Source organism: Hordeum vulgare, chromosome 5H (assembly GCF_904849725.1).
Source record: "Hordeum vulgare subsp. vulgare chromosome 5H, MorexV3_pseudomolecules_assembly, whole genome shotgun sequence".
NCBI lineage: Eukaryota > Viridiplantae > Streptophyta > Magnoliopsida > Poales > Poaceae > Hordeum > Hordeum vulgare.
Window position 1 is genome coordinate 32933090 of NC_058522.1, and position 13025 is coordinate 32946114.

Consider the following 13025-nt stretch of genomic DNA (forward strand, 5'->3'; position numbering starts at 1 on the left):
CTTCACAAAGTCTTCTTGAATTCATCCCAAGTTTCTGCTCCACTAAATCCTTGTATGGCATGACGCATTTTCGACCAGATTGCAGCACTTTGTGTAAAGTACTGAAGAGCGTGTTCCACTTCATACTTCCTTGAGATCAAGTTGCTCCCGAAGTGGTTCTCCATGTTTTGAATCCATATATCAGCCTCCAGCTGGGTCATTGGTCCAGAGACTACAAGTCCAGCTTCATACTCCATCTGGTAGGGTTGAGGTTTTGGGGATGAGACGGGTAAGAGAGGGATGGAGATACACACAATACAAACAATATTTTTGAGAATAGGTTTTATTTGTGGCCGTCGGAAAACACACACCAATGACGGCTCACAAATCATCGTATCTAACATGGGTATATAACAGGGGTTTGGACTTCTAATGGTCATATAAATATTCGAACGCTTCGGGGTCTTCGAGTTCTTCGGGTCTTGAGAGTCTACTGCTGGTGTAGCTTCAACTGCATGATGAAATCCTCTTTACTTTGAAGTGGGAGTCGGTTGATCCTTCACGTGGTCAAAGGGGAAAGGGCATTGTCTAATTATGTGAGGTGGGAGAGAACGTTTGATGAAATCAAAAGAGGTGAGAAGTAAAAGGTGTTGTTTGAAAATAAGATTTTTGAGAGGTCCTATCATAAGAAGTTTCAAGTTTCTAGGGTCACGTCCTATAGTCAACATGTGCTCTGATACCATTTCTGTAGCGACCCGACTCAAAACGAGTCAAGCCTCTGTGTTTCTGTGCCATCCCTGGATCAGTATGCTGGCACACACAGTACATCAATGTATATATCAAAGTGCAATCACATGTAAATAGCGTAAAACTGATATATACCTTAAATATCTCAGTGGAAGCAGTCAAGGGAGTGGAGTACCAATAAACACCAACGGCAAGTTGAGTGTAGACCGTAACCCTGAATCGTACTCTTACTCGTCGAAGAAAAATATCTACAACATAAAACATTGCAGCCGTGTAGGTCAGCATATTGAATATGCCGGCAAGTCACATAAGAGAGGGTTGAAAAGTACTCATCTATACTATATGCATATATGGCAGGTGGGGCTATAAGTTTTTTTAGCGAAAAGCAAGTTTTCTCCTACATCAAGAGAGGCTAAAAGCAAAATATTACTACATAGTTGGTTGTTAATGAGATGGTTCCGCCAACCAGTTCTCATACCAAAGTTATAAATATTACCCTCATCAAGTATTTATAATGGTGTTGAGAATTTCAGATAACTTCAGTTCCTTTGGCTCAAGTTGTCCATGACCGTGGACACGGCTAATCGATTAGGTTTGAGTACTCTGCAGAGTTTTGCACACGTTCCCCACAAGATTTGATCGCCTCCGAATATGTCCTCGCACTTCAGGGTGTTTGAAGACCGGATGATCAAAACATGGTCTTTCAACGGGTCCCTCTGAATCCCTATCGGTGCCCATCCATTCCTACCGTTCTTCTACATCTGCTAGCACCGCCTGTCCAGAGTCGCCGCGTTGTCCAACCTAGCCAGAGCCCATAATGACTTGTGGCTCTGCAGGTAAGCCTTGGGTCTTGAAAATATCTGTCCGTCTCTTTGAGCCTGGGTGAAGCTTTCCGCAGGATGTCATGGCCTCTCCAGTATCCCGGGTTATCCACTGGGTTTTCCAGGGAGCCGATCAACCGTCCTTCACCCAGTGTTGCATTGCGTCCAAGGTCTTGAAAATCTTCTCTTAGTCTGGTCTTGATTATTATATCAACCTCGCATCACTCGTGGTATACACTCAACCGATAACCCGTCTACTTAAGCATAGCAAATATAACATTGTCGTCCCGGGGCCAAGTGTCGGGGTTGTTGTGTTCCTACCACATGATACTACAACATATGCTAAAGTTTCCAAGTACCTAGGCAGCATGCAATTGGGCATAGGATGGTAGAACTACGATGCATAAAATATAGGTGATAGTATGATCAAGGTGACTTGCCTGGTATTACTTGATGAAGATAGTCGCTCTCATAATCCTGATAATTCTACTCGCCACACTCCGAGCAATATATCGTTAACAAATAGCATTCAATAAACATTCATGCCAAAGAGGAAGAACCAAGAGAACATAAGAACAAAGCATGACTTGGTGCAAAATAACAACGTACTAAGGTTTAATAAAAAGGTCCTAAGTGTGTTGTAAAGTGAAGGTGCATGAATGAGATCAAAAGAGTTAATGGACGATGAACTATTGCTATATAAGGTCGACTTGCATACACTATGGGAGATGATCAAAAATATTGGGAGAACAACATGAATGTTGTTTGACAAATAGTATAAGACATAAGAATTTATTTGTAGAAAGAATTTCTTGAAATGGAGCACTACAAAGCCAGTTATAGCGAATTGAAGTATGAATTAAATTTGCATTAAGAAGGTCAAGAGAAGTTGAACTGAAGTACGATGGTTATGTACAAAAATATATGACATGAGTATTTAGGGGTAAAAGGAATCAATTGAAAAGGTGGTACGATTTGCAAGATAAGATCAAATGAATGTTCGAATACAAATTTGAATCGCTCAAATTTGTAAGGTTCAAAGGTCGAAACTAATGATTCTACTGGATATAGGAGATCAATATGAGCGTGTAGAAAAAAGAATTACTAGATTTGAAATAGCGGATCAAAAGATACAAATATTTGAATATAACATTGAATCGGCTTAGAACGATGTGAACACTTTTGGGCACTAATAGATAAATCTGATTTGATCAAAATTATAAGTTGAAACGTTAAAAATAATGATACAAACGGGAAGATTACTTTGATACGAATCCGACGCAATTGGATTCATCTAAAATGGAGCTACGGATAAAAAGATATGATCAAAAGAAGTTTGAATATGAATATGAAGAAATTTCGAAATTTGAAAATTTCGAAAAGTTGATATGATAGGTTCATCGGATAGGTGGGATCAAGACGAAACTCTAGGCGTTGGTTTCATCTAATTCGGATAAACGAGTAAAAAGTTATGGCTATTTGAAAAATCAGGGCCAAGCTGTTTTACGAAAGAAAAAAAGTGCTATGTCTAAAAGAATTCTAGTACAAATGTGTAAATACGAAGACTAAATAATATATCTAATTACTCTACCGTATACTAGTGTAGGAATACTAGTCTAGAAATAATAAACTACGGGAGTATAAAAAAAATACGAAGAGAAATACCTTTAGAATGCAGAGTAAGAATTAATTCCAATGAGGAGACGACTTCGAGAAATCCCGCCGAAGAGAAAAGAATATTTTTATTTAATAAATCTAGTTAAACCAAAAAATTGATTTAACCAGAAATAGATGATTTTTTGGATGCTCCTAGGGTCTATATTTATAGGTGGAAGAGAGGTCTAATGGTTCATAGATAGGCAATGTGGGACTAAACATATACGTAAAGAGGAGAAAAAAAAAGGGCCACATGGGCTGAATGGCCAGCCGTGGCCTTTGTTTTTTTTTTGCGAACGAACATTTTTTTTTAAAACAAAGAAGAAAAAGTATAAATGAAAAAGAGAGAACATTTTATATAGACATATTATATATCAAAATTTTCAGAATAAAATTTTCTAAAACATGAACATATTATCAAAACCAAAAAAATACTTTTTTAAAAACTCATTTTTTTGCAATAACTTTAAAATGAAAAGGAATTTGAATTTCAAATAAATTGCAAATACTTAAAATTTGAATCAAGACATTGTCTCTGATTTTGGAGGGTCATTTTCCTCCTCTCGTTTGATTTTTTTTAATCGAAGGGTTTTGAAAATATTCAAACTCAAAATTGAAAAGGGATTCAAAATAATAAATTTTGGGAAAGTCATTTTATTCCCTCTCATTTTTTTTGAATAGTTTCAAATTCCACTCAAGTTTCAATCACTCAAACAAACAAACAATCAATCTAATAATTATATTAACATTCCAAAATTTATAATTTTGGGATGTTACAACTAAATCTATAATTTTTCTTCTAAACAACGGAAGGTGAAAGCTTGGAACCGAGGTTTCTGACTCCTTGATTCATCCGTCTCATGGTCATCGAAAGAAATCCGTCAATGAGGTTGATCAAGTCTCCTTGACAAACTTTTTCGAATCGCAAAAGAGAACGGAGAATTTTCGAATAGTCACTAGGTCACCTCAATGGGGATGTGTATCTCCCCAACAAGCAAAGCATACTTCATCTTGACAGGAGGTATAGGGCATTCAAAGCTCCCAATAAGAATCGATGAAGTTTTTTCGATAGCATTGATGCGATGTACTCGATATTGTTTCTTCGGAAAGTGCATCGTATGCTCATTACCGTTGACATGGAAAGTGACATTGCCTTTGTTGCAATCTATAACAGCCCCTGCAGTGTTTAAAAAGGGACTTCCGAGGATGACCGCCATGGCATCGTCCTCGGGAATATCCAAGATAACAAAGTCTGTTAAGATAGTTCCACCCTTGAAGGTGTAATTAGCAAGCATGGTGGAAATCTCAACCTCAGGTATCCTCATCTTATTAGTAACAATATCCTTCATGTACTTAGCATAGAGAGACATTTTGAGCATATCTGTCAAACGCATTTGCAGAAAGACAGGTCTAATCATTTCAACAAAGCGCTCAAAATCCTCAGCATCCTTTTTCTTGGATGGTTTGGGAGGAATGGGTATGGGTTTCTGAACCCATGGTTCCCTTTCTTTACCATGCTTCCTAGAAATGAAGTCATCCTTAGCATATCTCCTATTCTTAGGCTGTGGGTTATCAAGATCAACAGGTTCAATCTCCACATCCTTATCATTGCTAGGTTGATAAATCTTATCCTTATCAAATCTCCACATCCTTATCCTTATCAAATCTCCACATCCTTATCAACAGGTTCAATCTCCACATCCTTATCCTTATCAAATCTTATCCTTATCAACAGGTTCAATCTCCACATCCTTATCCTTATCAAATCTCCACATCCTTTTTCTTGGATGGTTTGGGAGGAATGGGTATCATGAATATCACTATTGATATCATCATTAGGCTCATGTTCATCACCAGATTGTGTTTCAGCATCAGAAACAGAGACATCGTTTGGACTCTCAGGTGTAACAGCAACAGGGTTACTGGCGTGCTAGTTCCTATCATCAATTCTCTTAGGATGACCCTCAGGATACAAAGGTTCCTGGGTCATTCTACCGCCTCTAGTGACGACTCTGACAGAATTTTCATTCAACTCATTGAGCAAGTCATTTTGAGCCTAAGTACTTGTTCTACCTGAGTAGTAACCATAGAGGCATGCTTAGTCAGAAGCTTAAGATCATTGACATTTATGTCCACACAAGCACTTAAATGACTAAGCATATGAGCATTCTGTTCCAATTGTGTGCTAACATAATCATTGAAACCTTTTTGTTTGGCAACAAAGTTATCAAATTCATCCAGGCATAAGCTAGAAGGTTTATCAAAAGGAATATCACTCTCATCAAACCTACGCATAGAATTTACTTATACTACCTGTATCGGGTTATCAAGACCATGGATCTCTTCGATAGGTGGTAGATTTTTGACATCTTCGGATTTTAATGCCTTTCTCTCGCATAGATTTCTTAGCTTCTTGCATATCTTCAGGAATGAGGAATAGAATACCTCTTTTCTTCGGAGTTGGCTTAGGAGGTGGTTTGGGAATAGTCCAAGCATTCTCATTGCCCAAGATATTATTCAATAGGATCTCAGCTTGTTCTACAGTTCGTTCCCTAAAAACACAACCAACACAACTATCTAGGTGGTCTCTAGAAGCATCGATAAGTCCATTATAGAAGATATTGAGTATTTCATTCTTCTCAAGAGGGTGATCAGACAAAGAATTCAGCAGCTGGACGAGCCTCCCCCAAGCTTGTGGGAGACTCTCTTCTTCAGCTTGAGCAACGTTGTATATTTCCTGCAAGGCAGCTTGCTTCTTATGGGTAGGGAAATATTTTTTAGAGAAGTAGTAGATCATATCCTGGGGACTACGCACACAACCAGGAGCAAGGGAAGTGAACCAAGTCTTAGCATCATCCTTTAGCAAGAAAGGAAACAACTTAAGGATATAATAGTGGCAGATCTTTTCCTCACTAGTGAATAGGGTGGCTATATCGTGCAGTTTGGTAAGATGGGCTACAACCGTTTCAGAATCATAACCGTGAAAAGGATCAGATTCGACCAGAGTGATTAACTCAGGGTCGACAGAGAATTCATAATCCTTATCGGTCACAAAGATAGGCGAAGTAGCAAACTTCGGGTTGTATTTCATCCTAGCATTCAGAATTCATATCTAGGAGAGCCAGTTCTCGACATCATAGCTATCCTTGCAAGCAAGAAAGTCCTCAGCTATCTCTCCCTCCATAACATAACACTCAGGCAGGCAATTCATATCTAGGAGAGCTAGTTCTACCAAGAAAAATAGCAGGTTCTACTTCAATAGTATCAAGAGTTTTAGAAGTATCATCACATCTAGCAGCAACTATAGCAATTTTTGCATCAAGGAATGCACCTAGTGGCAAAGCAGTATCAATCATAGCATCATCATAAGCATCATGGGCAGAAGAAGTAGCATCATCAAGCACAGGCGACATATCAAGATTTCTAGCAGGAGGTGGTGTCGCAAACTTACTCATAACTGAAGGTGAATCAAGTGCAGAGCTAGATGACAGTTCCTTACCTGTCCTCGTAGTTGAGGGCAAGACTTTGATTTTTTGGATCTATCGGATTCCTCATAGTGACCAGCAGACGTAAATCCCAAGTGACTCACAGAATATAGCTGTGCCTCCCCGCTAACGGCGCTAGAAAAAGGTCTTGATAACCCACAAGTATAGGGGATCGCAACAGTTTTCGAGGGTAGAGTATTCAACCCAAATTTATTGATTCGATTCAAGGGGAAACGAAAGAATATTCTAAATTATTAGAAGTTGAGTTGTCAATTCAACCACACCTGAAATATTTAGTATCTGCAGCAAAGTATCAATAGCTAATTAGTATGATAGCAGCAGTAGCAACAATAACCAGTAGCAGCAAAGTGACAGCAGTAGCGGCAAAGTAACGTAGCAAGGACCAGTAGGAAAAACTCGTAGGCATTGGATCGGTGAGGGATGATTATGCCGGATGCTATTCATCATGTAACAGTTATAACACGGAGAGATATGTAACTAGCTCCAGTTCGTCAATATAATGTAGGCATGTATTCCGTATATAGTCATACGTGCTTAGGGAAAAGAACTTGCATCACATCTATTGTCCATCCCTCCCGTGGCAGCGGCGTTCTAATGGAAACTACGGGATATTAAGGTTCTCCTTTTAATAAAGAACCGGATCAACGCATTAACACTTAGTGAACACATGAACTCCTCATACTATGGCCATCTCCGGGAGTGGTTCCGGCTATTGTCACTCAGGGTTACCGGTTCATAACACATAGTAGGTGACTACAACTTGCAAGATAGGATCAAGAACACACATATATTGGCGACAGTATAATAGGTTCAGATCTGAAATCATGGCACTCGGGCCCTAGTGACAAGCATTGAGCATGGCAAAGTAGTAGCAACATCAATCACTACAAGAAATATGCTAATACACGACGCTATATTTTCGTCGCTACATCGTCACAGTTTTTAGTTTACGACGATCTCACGATGAAAAACCAAACGTCGAAAACGGAGCGTCATAAATGAACACCATCGACGTTTTGATCAAAATCGTCGTAACCTTTACGACGATTCCTGGATCGTCGTAACTTTTACGACGATCTTAAATCGTCGTTGGCAATCCAACCGAGTCCTACGTGGCAGTCCTACGTGGCAATATTACGACGAAATCAAAACATCATGGTTGAAATCAGCCCAACCCATTTCAATTGATCACATGGGCTCGTTTTATTTTTTGGGGCTTTTCTTATTGGGCTTGTTTTTGGGCCTTGGCCTATTTACAGCCACTTTAGTATTTTTTTCGAATTTTTTTATCATTCTAATTTGGGCCCTGGCCTTTTCATGCCCAAATACATTTGATCCAGTTTCATTTTAGCCTTTTTCATTTTTGAATTCAACAGTTTTTTTCTAGAACTTGGTTTCATTTCTATTTATTGGGCCTTTTCAACCAATTATTTGTCCAATATTAAATGCAGCACTATTTCATATTCAAATCAAGAAAACTCCAAGTCGAATTAAAATCATCCATCATATAACATCACATAATACATCTCCCAGGTTTGCACAATCAAAATACACACTTTTAGCACCAACACCAACATGGCTGATAAACTAGTAAAGTGATACTACTATAAACAAAGTTTCACTACACTTTAACACCAACACCAACAGGTCTGATAAACTAGTAAACTGACACTACTACAAACAAAGTTTCAATTGCTTCCAGCATAAGGCTAGAAGCAAATCAAAAGGAGCACTTGCTTCTATGGTTCGGTTGGTTGTACTCGCGTCCATACATGGAAGGATGTTGTTGAGAGCAGTCTCTGCTCGAGGATGGTCTGCTGATTCGTCCATTGTCTGGCATGTATCCTTTGAAGCAATGTAACAACAACAAAATTATGGTTTCAAATAAAAAATCATTATAATACATATGGTAGCAAATCTATAAGAATGAAGAGAGTTGCCACTATGTGTGAAGATGATGTTAAAAATCCTGAGATATAAATTATGGAGTATAATTAGTCCAACCTAAACAGGTCACAGAAACAGAAAATTAACTTCAAACTATCTAAGATTGTTCCAGGAAATTGTGGACAAAGAAAATGCAAACAAGTAAACTCAATATCTTTTTGGTATTTTCGCTTTACTGGAGGAATTTAAGCACTGACAAAAGCAGGAGTCAATGACACAATAATTAGCAGACATGTAAGATAATACAAAACAAGCTACTCCACATTAGTGTGATAACCAGGTGAAAACCAGGGTGTAAGAACATTACCGTGAGCTTTGATCTTAGAAAAATACATTTTAACAAGAAGCTTACCGTGAGCCTTGATCTTAGAAAAACAGCGAACTGACACCTATAAATTCTAAAACAGCGAACTGACACATACATTCTAGAACACCGAACTGAAAAATACACTTTCTTCTTAAAATGTATCTTAGGAAAACAGCGAACTGACACAATTATGTCATGGTTGAATTATTTGCGAAGTAACTTTATTTTAGGTGGCACACATTCAGAGCGTAAATTAATGCTCGTAAAAAATTAATGCTCGAGCTATCCTTAATCATGTCCTACAGCTACAAATCACTATAAGAATCCACATATTGTGATAAATTTGTTTAGTATGGTTTATTAAGTCCTACAGTTGATCTACCATTTCGACTGCTAATTAGAGCATTGCATTGCCAACTCTGCAGTTAATGCCAAAGGCAACTAAAGTACAGAACAGGAGAACAGAAAGTGCAGGTGAACTAAAGTAAAGAAACGTACAAACTGAACCAGACTTCAACCGACACGTAGAAAGTGAAGGTGATATTCAGATTAGGGGGTAGTTGGGCTCACCATGTTTGCTGCAAGGGGCGGTCCAGCCGCTAGGTGGGAGGTGAAGATGGATGTTGGCCCGCTGCTCCACCTCCTCTGGACGCTGCACCTACAGAGACGATACGGGAAAAGGGGATTCATTTCATTTATTCAGAGAGGAGGAATTTTCGACCACAGCAAAACAGTGGTGTGTACATCATTCATAGCTCTAAAGAATAAAGTGATAGGGTCAACTATATATACTAGCCACTCTAACATGCTCCCTACACCACATGCATAAGTTATTCATGACCGAACCAGGATATATAGATAGAAACAAGGTGGCAGGCGAGAGCGGAGCATCGACAATTTGCTTGCGTAAAACAAAGACAAGACTTGCAGGCATATATTCACAACTACATGACCATCTAGTACATGCTAGCAGAACATCCAACCATTTTGTGAATGCAAACAAACACAATACTTTCTACAGTAGAGGTGATTACATGACCGTCAGTACAGGAAATCAAATTAATTCCTGAATGCAAGTAAGCGGCAAATAGCTACATGAGTAAGTTATCTACAGATGCATTACATTATAATTAAGATGTTTGTTCGACAGTGTACACATTTACAGAAACCAAAATAAGAAGTTATTTTCACATGAATGGCTGGATCCTCCCCTGATTTTCTTACAACATGTACGAGTTTTTGCCAAGGAACGACCTGCCTCCGATTTATGATAGTTTTTCTCCAATCTCTTGAAGATAGGAGAACAGTACACTGTAAATAAATAAACTTCATGATCTCAATAATATTGTAGGGCATACGATGCCAAGCTAGTAACCAGTATCCTTCACTAAGGAAGGCAAAAATTCTTAACAAGGAATTAGTTTTGGTGTCAACAAAGAAAAAGATGAACATTAAAGCCTTCAAAGTACTCCCAAGTTAATGAAAATTATTTGAGCATATGAAGAACTACCAAGTTACTCCCAGATGGTATCCTTCGTCTGAAGAAATCAAGTGTAATAACAAGCAGAGAGCATATATTAATTTCCCAGTTAGCAGAAGAAGAATGATTTGTGGAAAATCAAAGGAGTGATACATGGAAAATCAAAGGAGCATCCAATACAACTCTGGTTAAAAAACAGAGCTACCCTCTAATGGAGAATCGACCTAGTCCTGTTAATACCCGAGGTGATCTCGAACTGAGACAATAGTTTGAGCGGCTCGGAGGATGAGAAACCACAGCAACTTCCGAACATTTCTACCCCAGATGGGATCTACAAATGAAACGACGAAGCCACCGAGTATTACTCCGAGAAAAAATGACAGGAGGCTCCAAAAATTCGTGCCCGACAATGGCGGCGGCCGCGAAAATGTTGCTGCAGTCTAGAGGCCAGACGACAGCAGATCCGATCGAAATTCCCAAGCCCCAAGGCCAAGACGAGGGAAATGGCTTATACTCTTAAAAAGAGTAACCTAGTCTATCTATGTGCACATACAAATTTTCAAGGCAATTATCCAGGTTCATGATTTTAGGGACTTGGACATTCCAACTAGAAATATATATAACAGAGCAATTTCCAGGTGGACCATGGCAAAAAAATATGCATACAAAAGATATCACTGGCACCAAAGAGATCCAACAAAAGGTATAATAGTATCTTTCTGAAATATAGTATGACATTTTGAATCTTACTAACTAGATAAGTATTGTACTATATTAAATATGTTACGACACTGAAAGCAGTTATAATAGAATAGATAAGTACATGCCAATAGCAGGCAAACAATTTGTTTGGAACAGAGAGTGCTCACGCACGTGTTTATTGGGTGAATGCTTGGGAAGCACAACATATCAAGCACGGTCATCCATATAATGATAAATCCATACATAATATGTAAACATAAAATATGAAAAGATCCTAGTTCAATTCAATTGAGCTTCATCAGACTTAATTTATATGCTACAACAATGGTAACAGGTGTGACTTTTGCTAATTTATATCAGGGCACTTTTTTCTACCGCTTTATAATCTATATGATAATGTAGTTACGGTTGAAAGAAACGTTACTACCTTCATCAATTTCCTAGATGATGTCAACTCATTCAGTTTTGCAGACAGTACATGATCAAAATCAGCAGGTGGCCAGTATTGTTCCTACATGACAAGAAAAATATGTTAAGAACCAGTGCAATCTACATAACAAACTAGATTAGGTAGAACTCTGCCCAATGGAAAGGGATTTTGTAGCCACTAGTTATCATGAAATCATTTTTGCATGTCTATGTTGTCACAAAATTTTCTACATCACTGACTCAATAATTGTAAAAAATATATATTAAGTGATCAGCGAAGTAAATGAGTAATTCTTTTTATTCATGAAGACTAAAAAATTTGGTATTTATAATAAAGGATCATATATCATTTCATTGTGATAAAGTACACGATAAATAGAAGAATTAGCAACGACTGTTTTGTATGACCGTGTAGGTTCATTCAAGGTCTTCACGTTCTCCAGTATGATATTTTCTAGCCTGCAGGAACGGCATCACAAAGGTACATTAAAGCAATCAAAACCTTGCAAGTTTCTGTTCAAGATACTTGTAGAACAAAGGACATAAAACAAGCATTCCAAACCGGCATATCAAACGGGACACCTACCTAGATAGCGATTTATTCCCTGTAGTAAACGTTACAATGGGCTTTATGATAGGCTTCACATTGACGACGTCATCATCACCGTCATAGGTGATGGTGGTGATCGCCGTCGAGTGGCTTTCCTACTTCGGAGCAGACCTCGGCTTCTTAGCCGTGGGCGTTGTCGTCACCATTGTTCGCACTTTGTCGCGAGAGCCCGACGCGTTCACGGTGACATTCATGTTCCTGTACTTGTCCTACGATCACGGCCGGCAAACACACACCCGCACAGGCAAACAACCATCAGAATTCCCTGCCTACATACAACGGCTAAAGCTGGCAGGGTCTGGCGGCCCAGGAAACGAACCTTGAGGTCCACGTTGGAGCGGTAGCACAGGATGTTCCTGAACTCGGGGTCCTTGAGTATGGTGCACCATTTCCTGGCCCCGTGCTTGCCTATCCCGGCCTTGAGCGCCGCCTCCTCCTCCGCTGTCCACTTCTACTTTGGCTCCCACATTTGCGGCCTTGCCCTAGGAGGTGGCTAGGACTCCCCCTCCTTCTCCTTCGATAACGACAACAACAACACCAGCTATCGCCGAGCGAATCAGAGGCGGATCTAGACCGGGAATCCCACGGGGTCAGTTCGGGATCGAGTAATCAACCACTGGATCGATGCCTAGAAAGCTCGTATTCGTACGTGCCTTGGAGACGAAGGCTGGGGATGGGGGTGCGGCGCATTGGGGCGGGGAGGAGGTGTCGGGGGAGCCGGCGAGGGCGAGGAGGAGCAAGAGAAGGAGGCGAGCCCAGAGCGGGCGCTGCTGCCACCTCCGGTGGAAGGAGGGGCGCCGCTGGTCGAGGAACGGGCGCCGCCGTGTCGTCGGGTCGAGGA

The 13025-nt window shown here is 39.6% G+C and overlaps 1 pseudogene; it reads right to left on the reverse strand.

The window, feature by feature from the left end:
• The window catches only part of LOC123396265, a 104256-nt pseudogene extending 91603 nt beyond the window's left edge, over positions 1–12653 (reverse strand).
• Positions 12654–13025: the final 372 nt, after the last annotated feature.